Below are 17,676 nucleotides of genomic sequence, written 5' to 3'. Positions count from 1 at the left end.
CTCCATAAGTATGTTCAAACCAGTCAAACCACTGTATAGCATCCCCTTCAAGATGTATAGCTGCAATTTTCACCATAGATGCATCCGCGGTTTTGTGGTACCGAAAATATCGCTCCGCGTGCAAGATCCAACCAATCGGGTCTCCTTCTTCCCATCTAGGGAAGTCCACCCTTATGCGTGGATAGTTGAGATCGATCATAGAGCCTCCCCTCCCTTGGAACTCATCTCTTCGGGCCTGGTGCGATTGGGCAAAGCTCTCTCCGTGATATGATTTTTTTGGGCTTAGTAGTCGGCCCAATCTGAGTTCGGTAAAGAGCGTCCGAATCTTATCCTCCATTCGCGCCTCCAAGGCTTCGAATTTAGCATCGATTGCCTCCTTAGATGCCATAGTATATGCCTCCAAATCTATGATGTTAAGATCTCTCTTTTGTTGTCAGGTTAAAGGCATGTATAGGTTGAGAGAAGTGATGGTCGAAAGGGTTGGTGGATCGGTGGATGTAGGCTACGATTTAGGCTTGTTTTGTGGCTGTTTTGGGTGCAGTTTGAGGGTATGGTTTGGTGGAGTTTTAGGGCTGTGGATGAAAGTTTTGGATCTGTGGTAGATGGCAGCAAAGGTTTGAGAGAAATCAGTGGAAGTTGCAGCAAGTATGTGCTGTCTTGTAAGTGCAGAATTGTCGTCGAAGAAACAGCGGTTTCTCGACGTAATTTCCACCAAAATCTAGAGAGAATTGATGAGAGAATTGATAGCAAAATCACAGTTTATATGACAGCAAGGATGACTAATTTAATCAAGAAAATTTCGGTAGTATAACAGCAAGGAAATTGGTGCAAGTTGCCATAACAGAATTCTCGTCGAAAAATTTCAGTAGTTTACGATGAAAATTTATAGCAACACAAAAATCGATTTTAGAGATGAATACCTCAATAGATCAATCTTAGATGGAAGTCAAGATGATCTATAAAGTGTATAAGAAATTTCATTCAAAAAAGATTGCAAATAGATGGGTTAAGGCAACAATATGCGGTTGAAATTTTCTGCAGCATAGATTTTTAAGTATAGCAGATTGGACGTAAAAGATCAAAAGTTTATATTGAGAATTTTTTGATGAAACCAAAGGGAAATCCACTATTAGGAAGTGTCAAAGCTATCAGAAAAATTTCATAGAGATTTGGATAGAAACAACATAGTATCAAGACCAAACAATCAGTGCTATGTGGCTGAAATTTTACGGTGCAGATTTTCAAGTATAGCAGATTAGATGTAAAATATCAATGGTTTATATTGAGAATTTTTTGACAAAACCAAAGGGAAATCTGCTGTTAGGAAGTTTCAAAGATGTCATAAAATTTCGTGGAGATTTGGATAGAAAAAACATAGTAGCAAGATCAAACAGACAGTGCTATACGGTTGGAATTCTGCAATGTATCTTTCGTCGTAGAGATGAAAACTTTATGACAAAAAGTGTATGCAGCAATATAGGAATAATTTTTTTGGGATTTTCAAATAAAAATAACTAAATTGCAGCAGTAGTAAGGTAGAAAACCAGAACCTGTTGCAATTCACGGGGAGATCAAAGGATGATCCGTGGTGGTGGAGATGATGGCGGAATTCGACAATGATCTTTTAAGCAATTGTGGGAATTGCTTTGGATGGTTGTAGAGGGTGGATGGATGGCTGTGGAAGGGCAGCAAGACGCCAAGAATGCTGCTCTGATACCAGGTGGTAGAACCCTTACAGATTCTAAACTTGGGGTTGATCTCTTCAGGGGATCGGCCTCCTTGGAACTCTATAGGGGTTCCTCCCTCCAAGTTGCTGCTCAAAGGCTGCAGAAAAGATTCATCTATTGCTTAAGAAAAGAGGAGGAACACATGGCTATTTATAGGGCTTCTAAACCCTAACTTCTAATATGACTCCTACTTAAGACTCTTACTTTTAACCAACTCCTAATAGGACTCCTACTCAAGACTCATATTCCCTTACAACTCCTAATTCTTCTCTAAGAAAAAACCTCCTACATGAATGTCCCTCTCAATTAGGACTCTCCTAACTAGAGTCCTAACAGAATGTCCCTCTCAATTAGGACTCTCCTAGCTAGAGTCCTAACAGAATGTCCCTCTCAATTAGGACTCTCCTAGCTAAAGTCCTAATAGTTTTACATGAATGTCCCTCTCAATTAGGACTCTCCTAGCTAGAGTCCTAACACAATGCTCCATGATTTTTGACATATGGAATTGATTAACAAATGCATCTCTCATGGATTTACATTGTGAAAAATAATTTTTAATCGAGAAATGGATTTGATAAAATGAATTCATTTTTGATGAAGGATGACTTTTTTTTAATAAACACTTGTAAGAATTTAATTTCACATGTATATCTTGATTCTTGTAAAAATGAAGCATGATTTAATCTCTTATCATTTTTAACTTCATTCAAAGTTAGTTCATAATGGCTTTCCTCCTTCATTAATGACAAATAAGGAAGAAGCAATGAAAGCTATCTCCTTAATGGACTTTTGAATGATACCATGTCATGATTGCTTGAAAAATAATTTGTATGAATGGTATTTTATAGTTGAAAAATAACATGAATCTTTACCACACTTACTACTATACTTGAAATATGCTTGAATCATTCTCTTTTTTGTTGATGACAAAGGGGGAGAAATATGTGATAAATTGATGATAGAATGAATTGCTATGATTGCCATATTTGCATTAATGATAAGATATCTAGAGCTTACATTATAATTTTATAATGTTGATATCTTGTCATATGATGAATTGCTATGATTGTCATATTTGCATCATGTTACGATATCTAGAGCTTACATCGCAATCTTACAAATTGATATCTTGCCATGTGATGAATTGCTACGATTGCTATCTTTCACATATGAAATATAAGACTTGAAAATGGATGTCAAGCCTTGACATCATTTTCAGAAAGATACATCATGATAGGAATCATGATGGGGGTATTGATAAATTTAAATGAAGTTAACTTATCAATATGTCTCTTGAATTCAAAGGCTTTGAATTCAAGAATAACCTATCTCAAGTATGATATATAGAAAGGGGGAGTTAAGGTTAACTCCGTCATTAATTGATTGTCATCATCAAAAAAGGACAGATTGTTGAATCTCATATTTTGATGATGAAGTCAATTATCATTTAGTTATCTAATCCATATGTTGAGATAAGTGTGCAAAATTAACTATGATAACAGTAAGACATGCAGCAGGTGTTAAGCCGGAGTCAAGACCAAGATCACGTTGGGGGTTCGAGAGTCCGTCGGAAGTCCGGATGGTCGTCGGAGGTTCTGTGGGAACAATTCGAGAAGTCCAGGAGCTTGCCAAAGAAGCTCGTCAGAACTGGCCAAGAGGATTGTCACAAGTCCAGGAGTTTGTAGGAAGTCCGCCGGAGCATCACCGAGGGTTCGTCGGATGTTCGTCGAAAGTTTGCCGGAAGAAGCGATTGACGCACCGAAACACGATCAGCAATATTGATGTCTTAATTATCGTAGTTAGCATGTAGATTAAGTTAGGATTGAGAGGTGATCCCATTAACTTAATCAGGGGCCAACTAGGCCCTTGGCAAACCCAAATTGGGCCGAATGGATCAGCCCATTCGGACCCAGAATTCTTAGCCGACGGTGGCACTGCCAAGGAGACTCGGTCTCCCAAGAGTTCTGGGTAGTAGTACCACCCCTGTTAGGTGGTGGTACTGCCTGAGCTTGGTCTCTGAGTGATGTCAGGTGGTATTACGGCCTAGACTGAGCGGTAATACCGCTCAGTGATAGATTACAAGCTGTAGTACCGCTCAGTGAAGAAAATCCAGGAATGTGCACTTTTGAGCTCTAAATTCAAACTGATTGGGGCCTATATAAACCCTACCCTTTCCTACATGAAAGGGTACCGAAAGATTGCTTTTATTCTGAGTATTTGAGAGCTTAAAAGTGTTGTAAAAGGCTAGAGTTCCTCTCCCTCTTTTTTTTCTAAGTCTTGATCATTCAAGAGAGGAGTGAAAACTTGTAAGGTTGTCTCCTAAGCACATCAAAAGGAGAACAGCTGTAAAAGGGTGGTTGGCCTTCGCCTATTGAAGGAAGGCCTCTAGTGGATGTTAGTGATCTCGTCGAAGGAGGAAGCCAAAAGTGGACGTAGGTCAAGATTGACCGAACCACTCTAAATCTCGATTTGCATTTACATTATTCTCTTTATCTTAACTACAAATTGCCTCCGTTGCTTTATATCAACTATACTTCCATTTCCTCTCAAGTTAAAGATCTTTTCGAAACGGTTTTAGTACGAAGTCTTTTTGAACCGGCGAAAGTTTTCCGCTGTACTAATTCCCCCCCCTCTTAGTGCTCTTGAAACGGTTTTAGTACGAAGTCTCTTAGTATATATATATGTATATATATAAATATGTATGTACATATGTATATATATAAATATGTACATACATATGTATATATATGTATATACATATGTACATAAATATATATATATACATATATATATATATATATGTATATATATAGATATGTATATACATATATATGCATATACATATATATATATTGTTAGGATCGGAGTGGCACTAAGAGGGGGGTTGAATTAATACAGTGGATTAAAATTCATAAGTTTGAAAATGATTTCGTAAATGCATAGAGATTTCAATTCGTCAATGACTTGGAGAAAGTAGCTCGAGTAAAGTGAGAAGATGAAAACCGAAAGCTTGCTGCTATGTAAATAATGGTTTCAGAAATGTAAATATTCACACAATCAAGGAACGCACCAATTTAAAATGGTTCGGTCAAAATGACCTACATCCACTTGTGAAGCCTTCTTCACTGAGGCTCCCAACTTCCACTAGCAAATCACTTTAAAGGGGAAGGATAAATACCCATCTTACAACCTTTTACAAGCGGTTCACATTCTTACAAATTTTTAAAGAGAAAAAGGGAGGTGAACACTCAAGCTATTGAAAACATAAACTTGCTAAAGACTTTGCTAAGATTTTTTTTCTCAATCTCTTGCTTTTGAAAGGTTGTGTTCTCTGCTGAGAATTGAGGGGTATTTATAGTCCCCAAGAGGATTCAAATTTGGGCTACAAATTTTGAATTCTCTTGGATTCCCGAAGCTGGCGGTGCCACCGCCTATCGGTGGCAATGCCACCGCATGTCTATGTCATATTGACCATTTACTAGCAATGCTACCGCCTGTCAATTTCCATATTGACAGTGTTCTAGCGGTGCCACCGTCGGAACTCTCCGGTTCTAGGCGGTGCCACCGCCCGAACTCTCAGGTGCTGGGCGGTGCCACCGCCCAATCCGACGGTACCACTGCTTGATACTTTAGGATCTGGGCTGGCCACCACCTAGTCTGGCGGTGCCACTGCATACACTATTTCAACTTACTGGTTGGGCTCCAAACATGGCCCAAACCAATCCGAACTCGGGCCCAATTGGCCCCTAACTGGGTTATAGGATTAACCCTTAATCCTAACCCTAATTATATACACACTATGAGCTTAAGAGATAGTCTTAAGCAAGTTTTTAACCGGCAACATTGAGTTTCCTTCCGGTGAGCTTTTCGATGAACTTTCGACGGACTTCCGATACACCCTCGGATTTCTTCTAATGGACTCCTAGCAGGCTCCTAGTCTTGTGGCAAGTTCAGCGAGTCTTTAGCAAGTAACCAAACCTTCTCGGTGATCTCCGTGAACCTCTGACGATCTCTTCGGTGGACTTTCAAAAACTTCGGCAAGTCCCTGATTCCTTCTCGATTGGTTCCGGCAGCACTTCCGACGATTCATTGGACTCTCGAACACCCATCGAACTTAACTCCGGTAGACTTGCTTTATGTCTTCAAGCTTTCATAGTTAATCTTGCATACTTAAAACAAAATTTTGATCGAGACAATTAATACAAAGCAATAAACAAGTTGTCCGGCATGTCATTGGTCCTACGACGCTTCGTTTGACTCTTCGGCGCATCGTCCTCTCTTGCGGCCTATTGCCCAATCAGCCAGTTGACTCTGCAACTCTGATATCCTTGGCGCATTACTTGCTCTTCTTGGCTCGATGCCCGAATCCACGGCCTGAAGTCTTCTATCGATACGTCGACCGATCCATCGGCCCGACGTCCAACCTTTTGACATGTTCCTCCGGCACAACATGATTTTCCTGCTTTAATTGTCTCATCTTGATCGAAGCATCCTGTGTCATTCAAAATGCAGATTAAATCATAAACACATATCAAGTGGTTTCATCATCAAAATATAAGATTCAACAATCTCCCCCTTTTTTATGATGACAACCACTTGATGAGAGAGTTAACCTTAACTCCCGGAGTTTAAACAAACTCCCCCTATCAATATGTCATATTGATAGAACCTCGAATTCAAGCCGAATTCAAGTCATTGCAAATATTCATAATGAATATTTGCAACACGTCATCATGTATAACATGATCATACTTCTCCTCCTTTGTCATCAACAAAAAGGAGAAGTATCACTTTCTATGTGTTTGAGACATATGAATTCAACTTATTGCATGAAAAACATAATATCAAGTATTTTGATATTATCACATTAGAATTCAACTTATCATCATGCAATTTGTAAGCTTGAAATTTAGTAAATGCTACATCATGCAAGCTAGCAAAAATTTAGCAAGTGCTATATCACATTAGAATATGCAAGCTATCAAGTTTTAGATATGCAAGATAGTAAGATAGCATGTCCTACTTCATAACATTTTACAATATTTTAGAACATGCAAGCTAGCAGTTTTGAGATGTTCAAAAAGCAACTCTTGCTTCTTGAAATATACAAGTTGTAAGCTATCAAATTTTGCTTCCTTTGCAATGTTTGAGTTTGTAATTTTGCTTCAATTGCAAAGTGCAAGTTTAGTATGTTTAGCATCTTTAGATAGCAACTGTTTGCTTCTCTTTAGACTATAAGCTAGCAATTTTTACGATATGCAAGTTTTACTACTTACAAGCTAGCAAAAATTTCGAAAGCAAATGCAAGATAGCTTTCTTATGTAAGCTCATGATTCTTCCTTCCTATTGCAATGTGCAAGTTGCAAGTTTTGCTTCTTGAGATAAGCAAGATAGCACATTTGCTTGAGATTACAAGATATCATTTCTTGCTTTTGAGATGAGTAAGCTAATAAGTTTTGCCCCTTTTTGCGATGTGTACGTTTGTAATTTTTTGTTTCTCTTGTCTTGTTTTGCCCTTTTGTCATTGTCAAAAAGAAGGAAAGACCCTTTACATCAATTATGACAAAGGTAAGTATCAATCTTATTTGTACATCATTACATGTTCAAATTAAAACATGCACTATTTCAAAAACCTTATATTTCATTCATGCACGATGAATAAATCAATCACCATTATGAGCATATCATACATGATACTAAAATTTTTAACTATTTATCAACATTTTGATCATGATACCAAACATTCATCATTTGGAGCATTCATAATACAAAACATTAAATCAACATTTATGATACATCATTTTAGCAATAATTCATAGCATTTTAAATCATGATTCACATCATATGTAATACATCACATCATAATTAAAAATCACAAGTATTGCATGCATTATTGTAAATCATAAATGTTTCATATCATGATGGTATCAATTTTGTCAAATTATATCCTACCATGCATGTTCATAACTTTTTATTTGTATGCATCAAAATAATATCAAGAGTATTTTATGCATAATACCAAATCATCATTTATAATTACATCAATATTCTAATCATTATTTCAATCTACACATCATGATAACAATAAATTTGCACTATAGACAATCTCATGTTTTATCATTCAAGCTAGCGTATATTTTTGCAATTAGCAAGCTAACAATTTCCTTTTTCTTTTATAACAGTGATTCAATCATATCAAGGCATTTGTATCATAGATACAAAGAAATCATATCATCAAAGATAAGACCATTTGAATACCAAAAGACATGATTTATTTCAACATATCTCCTTTATTTTTATAAATGTCAAAAAAAATGTAGGAGATCAAATGTTATAGTACCTTGATTCTTGCATAAGAAGTCATAAGTTATAAATTTCAAAAAATTAAGATAAGTCTTATACAAATTCAAATCGTCAAATCAAATTCATTTTCAAGAGATTCTTAAAAAGAAAAACATAGATAGATTTTTTAATCTCTTAATTCTTTATGAATCATAAAAATTATAATTCCAAAAAATCATGATTCATTTCAGAAATTTTCTTTTTTAGTAAACAATAAGAAGAAACATGGGAGTTCAAAGAACAAGATCTTGATTCACAATAAAATTTCATTTATCGAATATCGAGAAATCAAGATGATGATTCATAAAGAATATCACAAGTTATATTCAAGAGAAAAATCATCATTCATTTTCAAATCATTCAATTTGTCAAATCAACATTTCTTGGGTATGCATGATATCGGTTTCAAATCTTCAACATATAACATGCATGAATTCAAAAATCGAAAGGAAAAGGGAAGAATTCAAGGGTACAAAGATTTCAACCATCTCATAAACAAATGAAGGATCAAGTCATGAATCCAAAATTCCATGAAGGATCTTGACAAATCTCCTTTTAAATAATCAAAAAGATCATCAAAGGAAATCTCATATTATTCTAAAAAATCAAGATCATGATTTTGATAAAACTCATTTCAAATTCAAATTATCAAAATCATTTTTATGGTTCACAAAATTCATAACATAAGTAGATTCATGATTTCATTGATAATAGATTTTCCCCCTTTTTTTTTTAAAGTGTTTCATTTTCAGTGATCGATTTTATGTTAACATGCTTTTCAAGCATGCATCAATGTTTAGGATCAAAAAATGAATTTCGTTATAAAACCATTAAGACCAATAAATTATAAAAATCATTATGTATTACTTTAAAATCTCATATATAAAATCATCAAATCATGGTATCAAAATTTCAATATTTTCATTACAACTTTATTGCATTGGTTTTATTGAACATAATTTTGAATGATTCTTATAGATAACTAAAGCTTCTTTAATTTTAATTTATATGATTGACTTTATATTAGCATGCTCAAATTTTGTTCTTATGTCAAAACCATACATCATGTTTGAAAACCAAAGATAAGGTTCATAAAAAATCATCAAGCCTTCCATTCAAAAGTCATGCATCATCATTGAAAATCAATATGAAAATCATCGAAATACACATTCTTGCATCTCAAGCACATACATAAGATTAATCTTACTAGGTGTACAAGCATTATATTTATATCTAACATTTTATTGCATTAACATAGAACATGCAATTTTCATTGCCATTTTCAAGATTACGAGCAAGATAATATTTTTGCATTTTTATTTTTGAACATTAAAAAAAAATTGATTCAAAACTAAATTACAAAAAGAAGTGCATTATGAAAAGCATTATGTAATTTTGTAGGAAATTAGGGGGATTTTGATTACCTCATTGTTGAAAGCAATTAAGGCGTAGTTTGCAACCTCGCCTTTCTGGATTTTCTCAACATCTTCGGAGGAGCTCGATTCATCCCAATTTGTGTTCTTTTTCTTGTTGAATCTCATATTTTGATGATGAAACCACTTAATCTGTGTTTATATTTTAATCTACATTTTGAGTGACGTAGGATGCTTCGATTACGATGAGACAATTAAAGCAGGAAAAATCATGTTGTGCCGGAGGAACATGTCAGAATATTTGATAGAAGGCTTCGGGCCATGGACTCGGGCATCAGGCCAAGAAGAGCAGGTATTGTGCCAAGGATATCGGAGTTGCAGAGTCAATTAGCCGATTGGGCAATAGGCCGCAGGAGAGGATGATGCGCCGAAGAATTGGATGGAGCGTCGAGGGACCAATGACATACCGGACAACTTGGTTAATTGCTTAGGATTAATTGTCTCGATCGAAGTTTTGTTTTCCATGTGTAGGATTAACTACGATGTAACTATGACATGCAGCTGTAGTTTCACCAGAGTCAAGACTGTGATCACGTTGGGAGTTCGAGAGTTCGATAGATGTCCGGACGGTCGTCGGAGGTTCTACAGGAACAAATCCGAGAAGTCCAGGAGTTTGCCAAAGAAGCTCATCGGAACTCGCCAAGTGGATCGTCGCAAGTCCAGAAGTTTGCTGGAAGTCCGTAGGAGCATCACCGAGGGTTCATCGGATGATCGACGAAAGTTCGTTAGAAGCTCGTCGAAAGAAGCGATTGACGCACCGGAGTAAGTTGCAGTAAATGTCTTAAGAAATATCGTAGTTAGCATGATGATTAAGTTAGAAATGGGAGGTGATCCCATTAACTTAATCTTGGGGCAATTGGGCCCTTGACAGACCCAAATTGGGCCGAATGGATCAGCCCATTCGGACCCAGATTTCTTGGCCAGCGGTGTCACCGCCCATGGCTCAGTCTCCGAGCTAGGCTGGGCAGTGCAACCGCCCCTGATAGGCGGTGGAACCGCTTGAGCTCGGTCTCCGAGCTCTGCCAAGTGATGCAACTGCCCCAATCAAGTGGTGGCATCACCTGGGCTCAGTCTCCGAGCGAGAATGGGCGGTGCAACCACCCCTGTCAGGCAGTGGCACCGCTAGAGCTCGGTCTCCGAGCTCTGTCAGGCGGTTGTACCGCCAGGACCCCGAAATTCCGGGAGATGATAGTTTTGAGCTCCAAATTCAAACTGGTTTGGGGCCTATAAATACCCCTCTCATCCCTGGTTAATGCACACAAGCACAAAGAGATTAAAAGAGAGAACACAATGTTAGAATTTTCCTCCTCTAAATTCTAAGTGTTAGAATTCTGTTTAGAGAGGAGAGTGAGTGCTTGTAAGGGTTGTCTCCTAAACCAGGTAAAAGGAGAAAAGGGGTGTAAGAAGGAGGTTGATCTTCGCCTAGTAAAGGAAGATCGTTAGAGGATGCCGGCGGCCTCGACGGAAGAGGAATCGGAGGAGTGGATGTAGGTCACGATTGACCGAACCACTATAAACTCCCGTCTTCTCTTGTTTGCATTATATTTCCTGCTATTACCTTACTGCAAACCCCTTCAATAGCTTACTGCCTTCAATACATTTACGTATACTTTCAAGCTAAGTTTCCGAAATCGGTTTTACGTCGGAAATGGTTTTTATCGTACGAGAGATTTGACGAAGTTGACGTTTTTATCCGCTGTACTAATTCACCCCCCCCCCCCCACCCCCTCTTAGTGCTCTTGATCCTAACAATTGGTATCAGAGCCTGGTATTTCTCATTTTGGATTTACACCCAAGAGAAATGGCTCTTCATGGCTTTCAAGAGGGTTTATTGGTTATTCGTCCACCGTTGTTTAACGGATTGGACTACACTTATTGGAAAACTCGAATGAGAGTTTTCTTGATTTCTATGAATTTGGATTTATGGAATATTATTGAAAATAATTTTCAACTTCCCTCTAAACCGATGAACGAATGGTCGGATTTGGAGAAGAAGTATTTTTCTTTAAACGCAAAGGCTATAAATGCCTTATTTTGCGTTTTGGACAAAAATGAGTTCAATTGGATTTCTACGTGCGAAATGGCTTGTGATATTTGAGGCACTCTTGAAATCTCACACGAAGGCACAAGTAGTGTAAAAGATTTTAAAGTAAATTTTTTGATGCATGATTTCGAGCTTTTTCGAATGAAGCCGAGCGAAACCATTATTGACATGTACACCTGTTTCACGGATGTCGTCAATGGTTTACAAGCTCTTGGCAAATGTTTCTCGAATTTTGAACTTGTTAGCAAAGTTTTACGATCACTTTCTAAAGCTTGGGAATCAAAAGTAATGACAATAAAAGAAACAAAAGATTTAAATATTTTTCCACTTGAAGAACTTATCGGTTCATTGATGACATATGAAATGGTGCGTAATGCACATAATGAACATGATGAATAAAACAACCTTCTAAAGAACAGAAAGGATTTGGGACATAGAACATTTGAAGACCACTCGAGCATAAGCTCAAGTGATGGTGAACTTAAACTACAAATGAAACAAAAATTAAAAAATAAAAAGAACGGAACTACTTGCTTTGAACACAAGAAGAAGAAAAAAAATTGGGATGAATCGAGCTCCTCCGAAGACGAGGAGAAAATAAAAAAAGGCGAGGTGGCAAACTACGCCTTAACTGCTTTCAATGATGAGGTAATCGAAATCCCCCTAATTTATTTTGAAATTACTTGATGCTTTCATGATGTATTTTCTTTTTTTAGTTTAGAATTAATTTTCCTAAAAATTACATTTTAAAAATAAAAAAATAAAAATTATGATCATGCTAGTAATTTCGAAAATGATAATATTAGATATTTTATGATAAACAAGCAAAATGATTTTGATTGAAAATATGAAATCATGCTATATGTGGTTAAGAAGTAATAATGTGTATTATGTTGATTTCCATTGTTATTTCTAGATTTTGATTAAATAAAATCATGTTTGAAGAAATGCATAATGATGTAATATTAAACATTTTGATACCATGATTGATAATTTTATGCATGAGATTTTAAGTTATACATGATGATAAGCATGTGTTATTTTCATGAGTGTATTTGAAAAACATATGGCAAAACTATGTCCGAATGCATGAAAGTGTTAGATTTCATTTTCGGATTCTCTTGATTTTTGTGATTTATTGATCTTGATGGTTTTATGATTAAATTCATTTTTCGATCCTAAACAATGATGCATGTTTTTTTTATTTAACATAAATAAAAAATCATGCTAAATCAATCACTTAAAATGAAATACATAAAAAAAAAGGAAAATATATTATCAATGAAATCATGAATCTACATATGTTATGAATTTTGTGAACCATAAAAATGATTTTGGTGATTTGAATTTGAGATGAGTTTTATCAAAATCATGATCTTGATTTCTTGGAATAACATGAGATTTCCCTTGATGATCATCTCAATTATTTAAAAGGAGATTTGTCGAAATGATTCATGGAATTTTCGATTCATGACTTGATCCTTCATTTGTTTTTGAGATGGTTGAAATCTTTGTACATTTGAATTCTTCCCTTCTCCTTTCGATTTTTGAATTTATGCATGTTATATGTTGAAGATTTGAAATCATGTTTTGATATCATGCATACCTAAGAAATGTTGATTTGACAAAATGAATGATGATTTTTCTCATGAATATAACTTGTGATATGTTTTTTTTTATGAATCATCATCTTGATTTCTCGATATTCGATACATGAAATTTTATTATGAATCAAGATTTTTTATTTGATCGATCTCCTAAGATTTTCTTTCGATTATTTATGAGGAGGTTTTTCAAAAAGAAATAATGTCTTTTGGTATTCACATGTTCAAATCTTTCATGATATGATCTTTATGCAATTCCTTGTATATATGAAATGTTTATCTCATCACCCAACTAATTCTTCTTGATATTCCTTATGTGATGATATGAATGCAAGAAATATTCATAAATTTGTAATTATGCATGCAATACTTATGATAATGATGTACATGGTGTATTGCATATGATGTGTATCATGAATGCTTTAAATGATGAATGTTTGATATCATGATCAACATGTTGATAAATGCTTAAAAATTTTAATGCTTGAATATCATGTATGATATGCTCATAATGATGATTGATTTATTTGTATCATGCATGAAAAATGAAATGTATGGTTTTGAAAATGTGCATGTTTTAATTTGAAAATATAATGATGCACAAATAAGATTCATACTTACCTTTGTCATGATTTAGAAATTGACGCAAAGGGTCTTCCCTTTTTTTTGACATTGACAAAGGGGGAGAAATATCGCTAGCTCATCTTGCAAAATTTAGAAACATGCACTTTGCAAAGGAATCAAAATTGCTAGCTCAAACAAAAGAAGCAAATGTGCTATCTTGCCTATCTTAAGAGGCAAAAATGCTAACTTGCACATCTAGCAAAACTTGATAAACTTGCATATTTCAAGAGGCAAGAGTTGCTTTCTTGAACATCTCTAAATTGCTAGCTTGCATGTTCTAAAATGTTGTAACATTGCTAGCTTGCAAGATGTAGAGCTTGCTATCTTGAACATCTTAAGAAACAAAAATAACAAAAGTGTTATCTTGCCTATATCAAGAAGCAAAACATGCTAACTTGTGCATCTAGCAAAGTTGACAAAATTTACATATTTCAAGAAGCAAGAGTTGCCTTCTTGAATATCTCTAATTTGCTAGCTTGCATGATGTAGAAGTTGCTATCTCAAAAGAAGCAAAAGTGCTATCTTGTATGTTGTAAAACTTGCATATCTAAAACTTAATAGCTTGAATGTTCTAAGCATGATGTAACACTTGCTAAATTTTCTAGCTTCAAAACTGCATGATGATAAAACTTGATATTATGTTTTTCATGCAATAAGTTGAACCTATATTCCAAATACAAGAATAGTTGGACTTCTCCTTTTTGTTGATGACAAAGGGGGAGAAGTATGATGTTATGCATAAGTTTATGCATAAGTTCATAATGATGTATTGCAAGTATTTATAATTAATATTGCAATGACTGGAATTCAGTTTGAATTCAAGGATCTATCAATATGGCATATTGATAGGGGGAGTTTGTTTAAACTCTGAGAGTTAAGTTTAACTTCGTCATCAAGTGGTTGTCATCATCAAAACGGGGGAGATTGTTGAATCTCGTATTTTGATGATGAAACCACTTGATATGTGTTTATGTTTTAATATGTATTTTGTGTGACGTAGGATGCTTCGATCAGGATGAGACAATTAAAGCAGGAAAAATCATGTTGTGCCGGAGGATCATGTCAGAAGATTGGACGTCGGGCCGATGGATCGGTCGACGTATCGATAGAAGGCTTCGGGCCATAGACTCGGGCATCGAGCCAAGAAGAGTGGATATTGTGCTAAGGATATCAGAGTTGCGGAGTCAACTGGTTGATTGGGCAATAGGCCGCAGGAGAGGATGATGCGCCGAAGAATCAGACGGAGCATTGAGGGACCAATGACATGCCAAACAACTTGGTTAATTGCTTAGGATTAATTGTCTCGATCGAAGTTTTATTTTACATGTTCAGGATTAACTACGTTGGAAGTAAGAAATGCAGCAGGAGTTGCACCGGAGTCAAGACTATGATCACGTTGGGAGTTCGAGAGTTCGACGGAAGTTCGGATGGTCGTTGGAGGTTCTGCGTGAACAAATCCGAGAAGTCCAGGAGCTTGCCAAAGAAGCTCGTCGAAACTCGCCAAGTGGATCGTCGCAAGTCCAGGAGTTTGCCGGAAGTCCGCAGGAGCATCACCGAGGGTTCATTGGATGATCGACGAAAGTTCACCGGAAGCTCGCCAAAAGAAGCGATTGATGCACCGGAGCAAGTTACAGTAAATGTCTTAAGAAATATCATAGTTAGCATGATAATTAAGTTAGAAATGGGAGGTGATCCCATTAACTTAATCTTGGGACAATTGGGCCCTTGATAGACCCAAATTGGGCCGAATGGATCAGCCCATTCGGACCCAAATTTCTTGGCCAACGGTGACACCGCTTGGGTTGGCAATGGCACCGCCCAGGGCTCAGTCTCCGAGCTAGGCTGGGTAGTACAACCGCCCTTGACAAGCGGTGGAACCGCCTGAGCTCGGTCTTCAAGCTCTGCTAAGTAGTGCAATTGCCCTAGTCAACCGGTGGCACCACCTGGGCTCAATCTCCGAGTGAGACTGGGTGGTGCAACCGACCTTGTCAGGCGTTGCACCGCTAGAGCTCGGTCTCCAAGCTCTATCAGGCGGTTGTACCACCCCAGTCAGGCCGTAGTACCGCTAGGACCCCGGAATTCCGGGATATGACAATTTTGAGCTTCAAATTCAAACTGGTTTAGGGCCTATAAACACCCCTCTCATCCCTGGTTAATACACACAAGCACAGAGAGATTAAAAAAGAGAAAACGTTGCTGTAATATCTAGAATTTCCCTCCTCTAAATTCTAAGTGTTAGAATTCTATTTAGAGAGGAGAGTGAGTGCTTGTAAGGGTTGTCTCCTAAACCTAGTAAAAGGAGAAGAGGGGTGTAAGAAGGAGGTTGATCTTCGCCTAGTAAAGGAAGATCATTGGTGGATGCCGGTGGCCTCGACGGAAGAGGAATCAGAGGAGTGGATGTAGGTCACGATTGATCGAACCACTATAAACTCTCGTCTTCTCTTGTTTACATTTTATTTCCTATTGTTACCTTACTGCAAACCCCTTCAATAGCTTACTACCTTCAATACATTTACGTCGGAAATGATTTTTATCGTACAAGAGATTTGACGAAGTTGATGTTTTTATCCATTGCACTAATTCACCCCCCCCCCCCCCCCCCCTCTCTCTTAGTGCTCTTGATACTAACACTTCTTACGTTCAAAGCAAGTAGTTCTATGCTTTTTGCTTTTGAATTTTTGTTTCATTTGTAGTTTAAGTTCACCATCACCTGAGCTTATGCTCGAGTGGTCTTCAAATGTTCTATGTCCCAAATCCTTCCTGTCCTTTGGAAGATGGTTCTCAAGTTCTTCACATGCATTGCACATTATTTCATAGGTCATTAGAGACCCAATAAGTTCTTCGAGAGGAAATGTTTTAAGGTCCTTGGCCTCTTGAATGGCTGCAACTTTTGGATACCAACTCTTTGGAAGAGATCTTAAAATTTTAGTTACTAGTTCTAAGTTAGAAAAATCTTTACCAAGAGCTTTAAGTTCATTGATGACATCCGTGAAACGGGTGTATATGTCTCCGATGGACTCACGTGGTTTCATCCGGAAAAGTTTATAAGAATGCACAAGAATGTTAATTTTGGACTCTTTCACTCGGCTAGTGCCTTCACGAGTGACCTTAAGAATTCTCCAAATATCAAAAGCCGAATCACAATTCGAAATGTGATTAAATTCATTTTTGTCTAGTGCACAATATAAGGCATTCATAGCCTTTGCATTTAGAGAAAGCATCTTCTTCTCCAAATCATTCCAATGGTTCATTGGAAGAGAAGACATTTCAAATACATTTTTGACTATGTTCCATAAATTCAAATCCAAAGAAAGTAAGAAAACTCTCATTCGAGTTTTCTAATAAGTTTAGCCCGTCCCATTGAAAAAGGGAGGACGAATGAGAGAGTGCCACTCTTGAAGGCTGTAAAGAGTCATTTCTCTTGGGTGTTAAACTAATTGAGAAATAACAAGGCTCTGATACCAATTGTTAGAATCGGAGCGGCATTAAGAGAGGAGGGTGAATTAGTACAGCGGATTAAAATTCATAAGTTTGAAAATGATTTCGTAAATGCATAGAGATTTCAATTCGTCAATGACTTGGAGAAAGTAGCTCGGGTAAAGTGAGAAGATGAAAACCAAAAGCTTGCTACTATGTAAATAATGGTTTCAGAAAAGTAAATACTCACACATTCACGGAACACACAAATTTAAAGTGGTTCGATCAAAATGACCTACATCCACTTGCGAAGCCTTCTTTAATGAGGCTCCCAACTTCCACTAGCAAATCACTTTGAAGGAGAAGGACAAATACCCCTCTTACAACCTTTTACAAGTGGTTCACACTCTTACAAATTTTCAAAGAGAAAGAGGGAGGGGAACACTCAAGCTATTGAAAATAAAAACTTGCTAAAGACTTTGTTA

The sequence above is a fragment of the Musa acuminata genome, chromosome BXJ1-7 (assembly GCF_036884655.1).
Source record: "Musa acuminata AAA Group cultivar baxijiao chromosome BXJ1-7, Cavendish_Baxijiao_AAA, whole genome shotgun sequence".
NCBI classification, from domain to species: Eukaryota; Viridiplantae; Streptophyta; class Magnoliopsida; order Zingiberales; family Musaceae; genus Musa; species Musa acuminata.
The sequence above is the reverse complement of the archived record's forward strand: the minus strand, read 5'-3'. Positions refer to the sequence as shown.